Source organism: Stegostoma tigrinum, chromosome 2, assembly GCF_030684315.1.
Source record: "Stegostoma tigrinum isolate sSteTig4 chromosome 2, sSteTig4.hap1, whole genome shotgun sequence".
Classification (NCBI taxonomy): domain Eukaryota; kingdom Metazoa; phylum Chordata; class Chondrichthyes; order Orectolobiformes; family Stegostomatidae; genus Stegostoma; species Stegostoma tigrinum.
Genome location: NC_081355.1, coordinates 45759628 through 45772835, shown reverse-complemented (window position 1 = coordinate 45772835; position 13208 = coordinate 45759628). Strand labels below are relative to the sequence as shown.

The 13208-nt window shown below is 43.9% G+C and overlaps 1 long non-coding RNA gene across 1 annotated transcript in view; it reads right to left on the bottom strand.

The window, feature by feature from the left end:
* The window catches only part of LOC125447450 (uncharacterized), a 110806-nt gene that overhangs the window by 27537 nt on the left and 70061 nt on the right, over nucleotides 1-13208 (bottom strand). The window contains exon 2 of the long non-coding RNA XR_007246556.2: nucleotides 12615-12934. This is a non-coding gene — a long non-coding RNA (uncharacterized LOC125447450). The remainder of the gene's footprint in view (nucleotides 1-12614; nucleotides 12935-13208) is intronic.

The following is a 13208-nucleotide window of genomic DNA, read 5'->3' as shown; positions in this document are numbered from 1 at the left end:
CCACAGTCCAAAGATGTGCAGGATAGTTGGATCAGCCATGCTAAATTGCCTGTAGTGTTCAGGGGTGTGTGGATTATAGGGGGAGGGGGATGTGGGATGCTTCAAGGGGTGGTGTGGACTTGGGCCAAAGGGCCTGGTTCCATTCTGTAGGGAATTTAATCTAACCTGGTTTGTGACCATTCCCATCCAATGCATTAAATTGGCACTGTTCAGACCCAGCATTATGCATCATTTGGAGGATATTTAGTTGTGCAGTGGAATCCTGTTTTGTACATACCCCTGTGTGGAAGGAATTTCACCCCAGTTCTAGGATCCCATACTTCCCCCAGGTGCCTGTGCCCCACTCCCTGGGCCACCTGATATATTTTATGTTCTGATATATCAGAATTCAAAGGTGTTAACAACTTTTAATAACTTCATAAATCATTCCGATTAACCCATTAATTCATGGTTAGAATACTAACTGCAGATTGCCATGTACTATCCAGACCCCATCCAAACTAATTCAGGAGCTCGCTACCGTATCAGGTTACAACCACTTCAATTTGCGGTTACACCCCACTTGCAAGTGCACTCATCCGTAACGCGTTATGTAAACAAGACCGATATTACATTCGTAGGTGCAGTCAGGCGTGACGGCTAATAAAACTGCACAGACAATACAGGATGGAATCTCCTTGCACCCTACACCAAGAAAGTGTTGTTTGATGTTAAAATCCAACTAAATAGCTGCTGTTACCAAGGCGTTTATCTTCTCCCTCTAGCTAGAAAGCTCCAAGTATCAAAGGTGATAATTGGATAACCCTCTTTTTTAAAGTTACTTCCCTGCAGACTTTACCTGTATATTATGGAACCAGGTAGTTGTCCCAAGATTTATTCAACAGGTATAAAAAATTTTACCCCCTCAATAAAACTAAGAAACGCTATACATTGTACGTAAGCAACCTTTGACCTACTAATAAAACTAACGGCGTTTTGTCCAGATCCACGCGACCTTGAATGAAAACTGACAGCTCTACTACAACATGTGACCATGTTAACGAATGAATGATAAGTAGAACCCACAGATGGACGTAACCATGAAACTGACTAAGCAAGCGATAGTAAGTAAAAGCCACAGACAATCAAAACTGTTAGGAACTCAGACTTTTATTTAAAAAAAACACAGCCTTTTTCTAAATTCACAATTCTAATTTTGAAAATAACAAGACTAACCTTTTGAGTTATGCAAGGACAAACCAGACAGTCTAATCTCATTAAGATAACCATTAATACTCAAGAATAACGGTAACATTTACACATGTTTAAACCATCTGATTTCCTGCAAAACAGATTTTGCACAATATCCACTGCTTAACACAAGTGTTGGAATGTTAATGTATGCTTGAATTCTGTATAAAATGGCTGCTTTTGAGCTATGATTTTGGAATTATATTCCACCTTGCATCATGCTACTGTGAATGTACAATAGAGGTTGTCTTCGCCACCCACTGATCCTGGTTGTCTGCTAAAAACATAGAACATTACAGCACAGTACAGGCCCTTCAGCCCTTGATGTTGTGCCAACCTGTCAGACCAATCTCAAGCCCGTCTAACCTACACTATTCCATGTACGTCCATATGCTTATCCAATGACTACTTAAATGTACCCAAAGTTGGCAAATCTACTACCGTTGCAGGTAAGGCATTCCATTCCCTTACTACTCGGAGTAAAGAAACTACCTCTGACATCTGTCCTATATCTTTCACCCCTCAATTTCAAGCTATGCCCGCTCGTGCTTGCCGTCACCATCCTAGGAAAAAGGCTCCCCCTATCTAACCCTCTGATTATTTTGTTTCAATTAAGTCACCTCGCAACCTTCTCTCTAATGAAAACAGCCTCCAGTCCCTCAGCCTTTCCTCGAAGACCTTCCCTCCATACCAGGCAACATCCTAGTAAATCTCCTCTGCACCCTTTCCAAAGCTTCCACATCCTCCTTATGTACAGAACTGTACACAATACTCCAAGTGCAGCCGCACCAGAGTTTTGTACAGCTTCACCATAACCTCTTGGTTCTGGAACTCGATCCCTCTTAATAAAAGCTAAAACTCTGTATGCCTTAACAGCCATGTCAACCTGGGTGGCAATGTTCAAGGATCTGTGTACACGGACACCAAGATCTCTCTGCTCATCTACACTACCAAGGATCTTACCATTAGCCCTATACTTTGCCTTCTGGTTACTCCTACCAAAGTGCATCACCTCTCTTGTCTGCATCAAACTCCATTTGCCACCTCTCAGCCCAGCTCTGCAGCTTATCTGTCCCTCTGCAACCTACAGCATCCTTCGTCACTATCCACAACTCCACAGACCTTAGTGTCATCTGCAAATTTACTAAGCCATCCTTCTATGCCCTCATCCAGGTCACTCTTAAAAATAAGAAACAGCAGTGGACCTAACACCGACCCTTGCAGTACACCACTAGTAACTGGTCTCCAGAATGAACATTTCCCATCAACTACCACACTGTCTTCTTTCAGCAAGCCAATTTTCGATCCAAACTGTTATGTCTCCCACAATGCCATTCCTCCACTTTGTACAATAGCCTATTGTGGGGAACCTTATCGAACGCCTTGCTGAAATCCATATCCACATCAACCGGTTTACACTCATCTACCTGTTTGGTCACCTTCTCAAAGAACTCAATAAGGTTCGTGAGGAATGACCTTCCTTTCACAAAACTGTGCTGACTATCCCTAATCAATTTATTCTCTTCTGGATGATTATAAATCCTATCCCTTATAACCTTTTCCAACACTTTACCAACAACTAAGGTAAGGCTCACTGGTCTATAATTACCAGGGTTGTGTCTACTCCCCTTCTTGAACAGGGGAACCACATTTGCTATCATCCAGTCATCTGGCACTATTCCTGTAGAAAATGACAAGTTAAAAATCTGAGCCAAAGGCTCGGCAATCTCCTCCCTAGCTTCCCAGAGGATCTGAGGATAAATCCCATCTGGCCCAGGGGACCTATCTATCTTGACACTGTAGGATTTCTAATACCTCTTCCTTGTGAACCTCAATCCCATCTAGTCTAGTAGCCTGTATCTCAGTATTCTCCTTTACAACATTGTCATTTTCTAGAGTGAATACTGTTGAAAAATATTCATTTAGCACTCCCCCATCTCATCTGACTCCACACAACTTACCACTACTATCCTTGATTGGCCCAAATCTATCTTTCTTCATTCTTTTATTCCTTAAATACCTATAGAAAGCCTTGGGGTTTACCCTGATCCTATCCGCCAACAACTTCTCATGTCCCCTCCTGGCTCTTCTGAGTGCTCTCTTTAGGCCTTTCCTGGCTACCTTGTAGCCCTCAAGTGCCCTAACTGAGCCTTCACATCTCATCCTAACATAAGCATTCTTCTTCCTCTTGACCAGAGGTTCAACCTCCTTCGTAAACATGGCTCCTGCACTCTACAGATTCCTCCCTGCCTGACAGGTACATACTTATCTAGGGGACACAGGAGCTTTTCCTTGAATAAGCTCCACGCTTCTAATGTGCCCATCCCCTGCAGTTTCCTTCCCCATCCTATGCTCCCTAAATCTTGCCTAATCTCACTAATTGCCTTTCCCCAGCTATAACTCTTGCCCAGTGGTATACACCTATCCCTTTCCATCACTAAAGTAAACATAACAGAATTGTGATCACTAGCACCAAAGTGCTCACAAGTACTTCCAAATCTGACACCTGGCCAGGCTCATGACCCAGTACCAAATCTAGTGTGGCTTTGCCCCTTGTTGGCCTATCTACATACTGTCAAGAAGCCCTCCTGCACACACTGGACAAAAACTGACCAATCTATAGTACTTGAACTATAGTGTTCCCAGTCAATATTTGGAAAGTTGAAGTCCCCCATGACAACTACCCTGTCTCTCTCACTCCTATTGAGAATCATCTTTGCTATCCTCTCCTCTACATCTCTGAAACTATTTGGAGGCCTATAGAAAACTCCCAACAAGGTGACCTCCTTTCCTGTTTCTAACCTCAGCCCATACTACCTCAGTTGATGAGTCCCCAAACATCCATCTGCAACTGTAATACTGTCCTTGACCAACAATGCCACACCTCCACCCCTTTTACTATCTTCTGTTCTTACTGAAACATATAAATCCTGGAACCTGCAACAACCATTCCTGTCCCTGCTCTAGCCATGTCTCCAAAATGGCCACAACATCGAATTCCCAGGTACCAACCCATGCTGCAAGTTCACCCACCTTATTCCAGATGCTCCTGGCATTGAAGTTGACACTTCAAACCAACTTCTTGCTTACCAGTGCCATCATGCTTCCCTGAAACTTTATTTTGGACCACCCTACACTCAACCTTTTTAATACAATTTTGGTGCCCATCCCCCTGCTGAATTAGTTTAAACCCACCTGAATAGCCTTAGCAAATTTCTCTCTTCTTTCTTCTCCCCCCCCCCCCCCCACCCCCCCAACTCCCAGGATATCAGTACCCCTCTGGTTCAGGTGAAGAACATAGAACATAGAACATAGAACATAGAACATAGAACATAGAACATAGAACATAGAACATAGAACATAGAACATAGAACATAGAACATAGAACATAGAACATAGAACATAGAACATAGAACATAGAACATAGAACATAGAACATAGAACATAGAACATAGAACATAGAACATAGAACATAGAACATAGAACATAGAACATAGAACATAGAACATAGAACATAGAACATAGAACATAGAACATAGAACATAGAACATAGAACATAGAACATAGAACATAGAACATAGAACATAGAACATAGAACATAGAACATAGAACATAGAACATGCCCTTCAGCCCACAATGTTGTGCCGACCATTGATCCTCATGTATGCACCCTCAAATTTCTGTGACCATATGCATGTCCAGCAGTCTCTTAAATAACCCCAATGACCTTGCTTCCACAACTGCTGCTGGCAACGCATTCCATGCTCTCACAACTCTCTGCGTAAAGAACCTGCCTCTGACATCCCCTCTGTACTTTCCACCAACCAGCTTAAAACTATGACCCCTCGTGCTAGCCATTTCTGCCCTGGGAAATAGTCTCTGGCTATCAACTCTATCTATGCCTCTCATTATCTTGTATACCTCAATTAGGTCCCCTCTCCTCCTCCTTTTCTCCAATGAAAAGAGACCGAGCTCAGTCAACCTCTCTTCATAAGATAAGCCCTCCAGTCCAGGCAGCATCCTGGTAAACCTCCTCTGAACCCTCTCCAAAGCATCCACATCTTTCCTATAATAGGGCGCCCAGAACTTGACGCAGTATTCCAAGTGCGGTCTAACCAAAGTTTTATAGAGCTGCAACAAGATCTCACGACTCTTAAACTCAATCCCCCTGTTAATGAAAGCCAAAACACCATATGCTTTCTTAACAACCCTGTCCACTTGGGTGGCCATTTTAAGGGATCTATGTATCTGCACACCAAGATCCCTCTGTTCCTCCACGCTGCCAAGAATCCTATCCTTAATCCTGTACTCAGCTTTCAAATTCGACCTTCCAAAATGCATCACCTCGCATTTATCCAGGTTGAACTCCATCTGCCACCTCTCAGCCCATCTCTGCATCCTGTCAATGTCCCGCTGCAGCCTACAACAGCCCTCTACACTGTCAACGACACCTCCGACCTTTGTGTCGTCTGCAAACTTGCTGACCCATCCTTCAATTCCCTCGTCCAAGTCATTAATAAAAATTACAAACAGTAGAGGCCCAAGGACAGAGCCCTGTGGAACCCCACTCACCACTGACTTCCAGGCAGAATATTTTCCTTCTACTACCACTCGCTGTCTTCTGTTGGCCAGCCAATTCTGTATCCAAGCAGCTAAGTTCCCCTGTATCCCATTCCTCCTGACCTTCTGAATGAGCCTCCCATGGGGAACCTTATCAAATGCCTTACTGAAGTCCATATACACCACATCCACAGCTCGACCCTCATCAACCTTTCTAGTCACATCCTCAAAAAACTCGATAAGGTTTGTAAGGCATGACCTACCCCTCACAAAGCCGTGTTGACTGTATTTGATCAAGCCATGCTCTTCCAGATGGTCATAAATCTTATCCCTCAGAATCTTTTCTAACACCTTGCAGACGACAGACGTGAGACTTACCGGTCTATAATTGCCGGGGATTTCCCTATTTCCTTTCTTGAAGAGAGGAATTACATTTGCCTCTCTCCAGTCCTCAGGTACGACTCCAGTGGAGAGCGAGGATGCAAAGATCTTCGCAAGTGGCGAAGCAATTGCATTTCTCGCTTCCCAAAGCAGCCGAGGACAAATCTGATCCGGGCCTGGCGACTTGTCAATCTTAATGTTTGACAAAATTTTCAGCACATCAGCTTCCTCTATCTCTATCCATTCCAGCATGCACACCTGCTCTTCAAAGGTTTCATTCACTACAAAGTTGGTTTCTTTCGTAAAGACAGAAGCAAAAAACTCATTTAGGGCTTCCCCTACCTCCTCAGACTCCACACACAAGTTCCCTATGCTATCCCTGATCGGCCCTACTCTTTCTTTGACCATTGTCTTATTCCTCACGTAAGTGTAAAATGCCTTTGTGTTTTCCCGGATACCTTCTGCCAAGCCTTTCTCGTGCCCCCTCCTGGCTCTCCTCAGACCATTTTTGAGCTCCTTCCTTGCCTGCATGTAATCCTCTCTAGCTGAACTTGACCCTAGCTTCCTCCACCTTATGTAAGCTACCTTCTTCCTTTTCACTAGAAGCTCCACCGCTCTCGTCATCCAAGGTTCCTTAATCTTACCCCTTCTTGCCTGTCTCAGAGGGACATATTTACTCATCACTCCCAACAACTGTTCCTTAAACCATCTCCACATGTCTATAGTTCCCTTACCATGGAACAACTGCTCCCAGTCCATGCTTCCTAACTCATGTCTAATCGCATCATAGTTTCCTCTTCCCCAATTAAATATCCTCCCATTCTGCCTAATCCTCTCCTTCTCCATAGCTATGTAAAATGTGAGGCAGTTATGGTCACTATCACCAAAATGCTCCCCCACCACAAGATCTGATACCTGCCCCGGCTCGTTTCCGAGCACCAAGTCTAGAATGGCCTCTCCCCTCGTCGGCCTGTCAACGTACTGCGTTAGGAAACCCTCCTGAACACACCTTACAAAAACAGCTCCATTCAAATCTTCTGCTCGAAGGAGGTTCCAATCAATATTAGGAAAGTTAAAGTCACCCATTACAACAACCCTACTGCGTCCACACTTTTCCAAAATCTGTCGACCTATGCTTTCTTCAATCTCCCTGCTGCTATTGGGGGGCCTGTAGTAAACCCCTAACGAGGTGACTACTCCCTTGCTGTTCCTAATTTCCACCCATACTGACTCAGTAGGCAGATCTTCCTCAACAAAGGAAGCTTTTGTAGCTGTGATACCCTCTCTGATTAGTAGTGCTACACCCCCTCTTTTCCCCCCTCCCTATTCTTTTTAAATGTTCTAAACCCTGGAACATCCAGCAACCATTCCTGCCCATGAGAAACCCATGTCTGTTATGGCCACAACATCATAGCACCAGGTACTGATCCATGCTCTAAGTTCATCACTTTTATTCCTGATACTCCTTGCATTAAAGCAAACACACTTTAACCGATCCCTTGGTTCCTTCCCAGGAAAATCCTTCCCACTAGCTGGTCTACCTCTTGCTACTGCCTCACCTGCATCAACGCTCACCTCTGGTATACAGCTCAGGTTCCCACCCCCCTGCCATACTAGTTTAAACCCTCTCGAACTACTCGAGCAAACCTTCCACCCAGGACATTGGTCCCCTTCCAGTTCAGATGCAACCCGTCCTTCTTGTACAGGTCCCACCTTCCCCAGAAGGCATCCCAATTATCAACATATCTGAAGCCCTCCCTCCTACACCAGCTGCGTAGCCACGTGTTCAGCTGTGCCCGCTCCCTGTTCCTCACCTCGCTATCTCGTGGCACCGGTAGTAAACCAGAGAACACTACTCTGTTCGTCCTGCTCTGCAGCTTCCATCCTAACTCCCTGAAATCACTTTTTATATCCTCAAACCTATTTCTGGCTATATCATTTGTGCCAATATGTAACACGATTTCTGGCTGTTCGCCCTCCCCTTTCAGAACTTTATACAGAACTTTGTAGAGGTCCCACCTACCCTAGATAGAGCTCCAATTATCCAAGAATCCAAAACCCACCCTCCTGCACCATCCCTGTAGCCACGTGTTCAACTCCTCTCCCTATTCTTTGCCTCACTAGCACATGGCACAGGCAACAAACCAGAGACGACAACTCTGTTCGTCTTCGCTCTCAGCTTCCATCCTAGCTCCCTGAATTTCTGCCTTAAATCCCCATCTCTCTTCCTATCTGTCTTTGGTGCCAATGTGGACCAGGACTTGAGGCTGTGCCCCCTCCCCTTAAGGATCCCAAAAACACAATCGGACATCATAGGCTGAGGGTCTGTACTGTTCTTAACTCTGTTTTTAGAACATAGAATAAACCTTTTGCATCCAGAGGCCCTTCCCCAGCTTATTCAATCTCTCCCTGTAGCTCAAACACCAACGTTAGCAACATCCTTGTAAATCTTTCTGAACCCTTTTCAAGTTTCACAACATCCTTCCTATTTCTGGGAGATCAGAATTGAATGCAGTATTCCAAAAGTGGCCTAACAATGTCCTGCACAGCCTCAACTCCCATATGCAACTGACCAATAAAGGCAAACATATCAAAAGCTTTCTTCAATATCCTGTCTTGCTGTGACTTCACTTCCTAGGACAATGAACCTGCACTCCAAGTTCTCCTTGTTCAACAACACTCCCAAGGACCTTATACACTTAATGATAAGTCCTGCTCTCATAACCTTTCCAAAATTAAAGCAGCTCACACTTATCTAAATTAAACAGTCTGCCAATCCTCAGTCCATTAGCCTGTCTGATCAGGGTCCATGAACTGAGGTTGTCGTCTTCACTGTCTATTGTGCCACCTGCAAATGTACTAACCATCATCACCTATGTTCACACTCAAATCATTTATATAAATGGCGAAAATCAGTGGACCCAGTCTTGGTCACAGCTTTCCAGTCTGAAAAGCAACCCTCCACCACCACCCTCTGTCTCTTACCATTGCCAGTTTTGTTTCCAAATGGCTAGATCTCCCTCTATTCCCATTGCACTCCATTCCCTGCCAGTTCATGTGCCTGACTAATTGTGTTTTAAATCTTGCTATCCAATCTGCTTCTATCACCAATCCTTGGCAGCATGTTCTAGGCACTTGCTACCTCCTGTGTTTTTTAAAGAAAACCTTCCTCACACCTCTAAACTTCCCCCTCATCTAAACCTATGGCCTCTAGTATTTGACATTTCACGAGCTATCCACCTTATCCATGCCTGTCATTGTTTTTTATACTTAGGTCACCCTCTAACAAAAACAATCCAAGTTTGTCCAACCTCTCTGCATGGTTAATATACACCATTGCAGGTGACATCCAGGCAAACTTCCATTGCACCCTTTCCAAAATGTCCATATCCTTCCTATGGTGCAGTAACCAAAATGTGGCTTGACCAAAGACTCATACTGTTGCAACATGAATTGCCAACCTCTACTCAATACTCCAACCAATGAAGGCAAGCATGCCATTAGCCTTTTACCATCTTGTCCACTTGTGCTGTCACATTGAGTGAGCTGTAGACTTGGACCCCAATATCCCTCTGTATATGAATACTTTTAAAGGTCCAGGTATTTACAACATAATTTCTTCTTTCATTCCCAAAATGCATATGGACATACATGGAATAGTGTAGATTAGATGGGCTTCAGATTGTATGACAGGTTGGCACAACATTGAGGGCTGAAGGGCCTATGCTGTAATGTTTTATGTTCTATGCATCACCTCACACTCTCATTCTTCCTTATTTTCAAGTGTCCTGTCATTGCTCCTACCATTTAGGGGTGGAGAAGATTTCCCCCTAGTTGCAAAGAACATTCTAATTCATTAACATAGCTGTGTGTTAATGGCAATAAATTCCATTGTTTGTTTCTACACATGCATCGTATACACTATCTGTAAAATGTGAAGTTCTATGATGGCATTTCCATTATCTGGTTTCTAATCATTCCTAGAGTGATATTCTTCCTCTGGGAGGTGTTGCTGTAGTGATGGGTGCTATTGCAGTAACTGATGCGAATGACAAATTGGCATGAACTTTGCTGGATGGTTCACAAATTGAAGAAATCATTGCACTGTTGTAACATTTGGTTTCTACAGTTCTGAGGAATTGCTGATTTCTCTCCCCGCATGCTGCCAGACCTGCCTGAACTCTTCCAGCAATTTCTGTTTTTGAGCCCCTTTGTGAACACAGATGAGAAATATTCATTTAAGACTACACCCACTTCCACAAATAAATGCTCTGTTTGGTCTTTACTGATTCCACACCACTCTTTCCCTGGTAATCCTCTTAATTTTAGCATACTTATAAAATGCCCTGGGGACTGTCCTTAATCCCCTCTGCCAAAGACATTTCATGGTCCCTCTTTGCCCTCCCAATTTCTTTTTTAAGCAACCCCCAACACTCCCTGTACTTTTGAAGGGCCTCCTTTGTTTTCAATGCTCTGTACCTCCGTACCTGTAGCCTCAGTGCCATGGTTCGATTCCAGCCTCTGGCAACTGTGTGGAGTTTGCACATTCTCCCCATGTCTGCGTGGGTTTCTGCTGGGTGCTCCGCTGCTTTCCTCCCACTGTCCAAAGATGTGCAGGCTAGGTGGAATGGCCATGCTAAATTGTCCATAGTGTTCAGGGGTGTGCAGGTTATAGTGGGGTGGGTCTGGGTGGGATGGCCCAAGGGGCAGTGTGGACTTGTTGGGCCGAAGGGCCTGTTTCCACACTGTAGGGAATTTTAATCTAATCTGTTTCCTTTTCTTTATCAAACACTCAATTTTCCTTGACATCCAGCATTTCCTGGACTTGCTGCCTTTGTCCATCACTTTTAGAGAAACACTGGCCCTGAACCCTTCCTATAACTCTATTAAAAGACACCCACTTTCCAAATGTAGACTTACCTGAAAGTAATTGTTTCATGTCTATATCTGCCAGATCCTGTCTAATGACATTAAAACTGGCCTTCACTCCAATTTAGACATTTAGCTTCTGTACTATTCTATTCCTTTCCAAAATAACTTTGAATATTGCAGATACCCCCACATTGCTCACCCTACTGAAGCTTCAACCATTTGACTGGTTTCCTTCTCCAGAATTAGCTCTAGCATTGCCCCACCTCTATCAGGGTTATCTATATGTTGGCACAAATTTTTCTGGATGTATTTTAAAAATTCCATTCTAATTCTTTCACACTAAGGCAATCCCAGTTATTGTTAGCAAAATTGAAATCTCCTACAACTATAACCCTATTCCAGTCACACTTTTCTCTAATTTGCCAACATATCTATTCCCCTATATCTATCAGAGCTTTCTTATTTCTAAGATTTCCCCAAATGGCCTCATTTGAAGAGCCTTCTAGGGCATCCACCCTCACTACTCCAGTGATGGTTCCACTTACCAATAAAGGAATGCCCCACCTCTCTCTCATTCTACATCTCCAACACAGCTGCTAGTCTCCTTTCACCATGCTTCAATGATTGCAGCAAATTCATGATCCCACGTGATGATCAACGTTTTAAGTTCATCTGCCTTACCAGTCAAGCTCCTTGCATTAAAATAGATATCATTTAGCTTTCTAGACCTCCCAAATGCCTTATCATTTTACTCACTAGACTGCCCTGGAATTCGTCCTATGTTTGTTTGGACCTTCGGGGCAGCAAGGTGGCTCAGTGGTTAGCACTGCAGCCTCTCAGAACTGGGGACCCGGGTTCAGTTCCAGCCTTGGGTGACTGTCTGTGTGAAGTTTGCACGTTCTCCCTGTCTGCATGGGTTTCTTCCCACAGTCCAAAGATGTGCAGGTTAAGTGGATTGACTATGCTAAATTGCCCAGTGTTCAGCAGTATGTGGGTTATGGGGGGGGGGGGGGGGGGTCTGGGTGGGACACTCCAAGGGTTGATGTGGACTTGTTGGGCCAAAGGGTCTGTTTCCACACTGTGTAGGAATTGATTCTATTGTTTCTAACTTCACATCTAGTCCGTGCCCAATCCTCTTGCAAAGTTAGTTTAAAGCCTCCCCAACAGAATGAGTAAACCTCTCAGTAAAGGTATGGGACCCATTCTGCTTCAGGTACAACTTGTCCAGTTTTTATTGGTTCCAAAATCTAAAGTCCTCCCTCCTACACCATCTCTTTAGCCACACATTCATCTGACCTATCTTCCTATTCCTATACTCAGTAGTACATGGCATTGAAAATAATCTGGATATTACAACCTTAGTCGTCTTCCTCTTTTAATCTACAATCTAACACTGTAAATCCTATTGCAGGATCTCATTCATTTTCTTTACCCATGCTGTTGATGCTAACATGTACCACAACTGCTAGCTTTTCACCCTCTTTCCCTCCCACCCTCCCACCCCCGCGCCCTAGAATACCCTGCAGCTGCTCTGAGACATCCCCAACCCCGATGCCAGGGAGGCAACATACCATTCAAGAGTTTCATTTGCTGACACAATTGTCCGTCAGTTCCTGTCACTGAAGTTCTCCCAATCCTTTTCCTCCTTTTCAAGATTTTGGATGGAACAGTGAGATGTCTTCAAGGCTGTAAGGAGGTCTTTTGGATCTATTGATATCTGTTATCCAGTATTTTTTCATACCACAGTTCTGCTAGTACAATTCATTGTTGTCACTCCCTGCTTTGCCAGCTTTTCTATGTTGTCTCTCAAAGCAGCCTCTGGGAAGTTGGAACTCTCCTCAGCAGATGCTGTGATGCTCTCTTATTCGTGTCTATTTTGAGACGGTATTCCCTAAGGCAGGTAAAAACATTTTTGTAATCTTCAGTCAATGGCTTAGTGGCTATAAATGTCTTTTGGCATGTTTAGAATTTATTAGTTTAAGCTTTAAACATGCTTTATCTGAGATGAATAGATATCATTTAAGATCTGGACTTCCAGATAGATGTTCAATCTTCCATGCATTGGGCTCTCAGCTTCACTTGTCCATTTTTGGAATGAATTTCATGCTATTATATAGTCTCAACCTTACTTTAAATTTTTGGGTCACCATTTGTCTGTGAAGTTC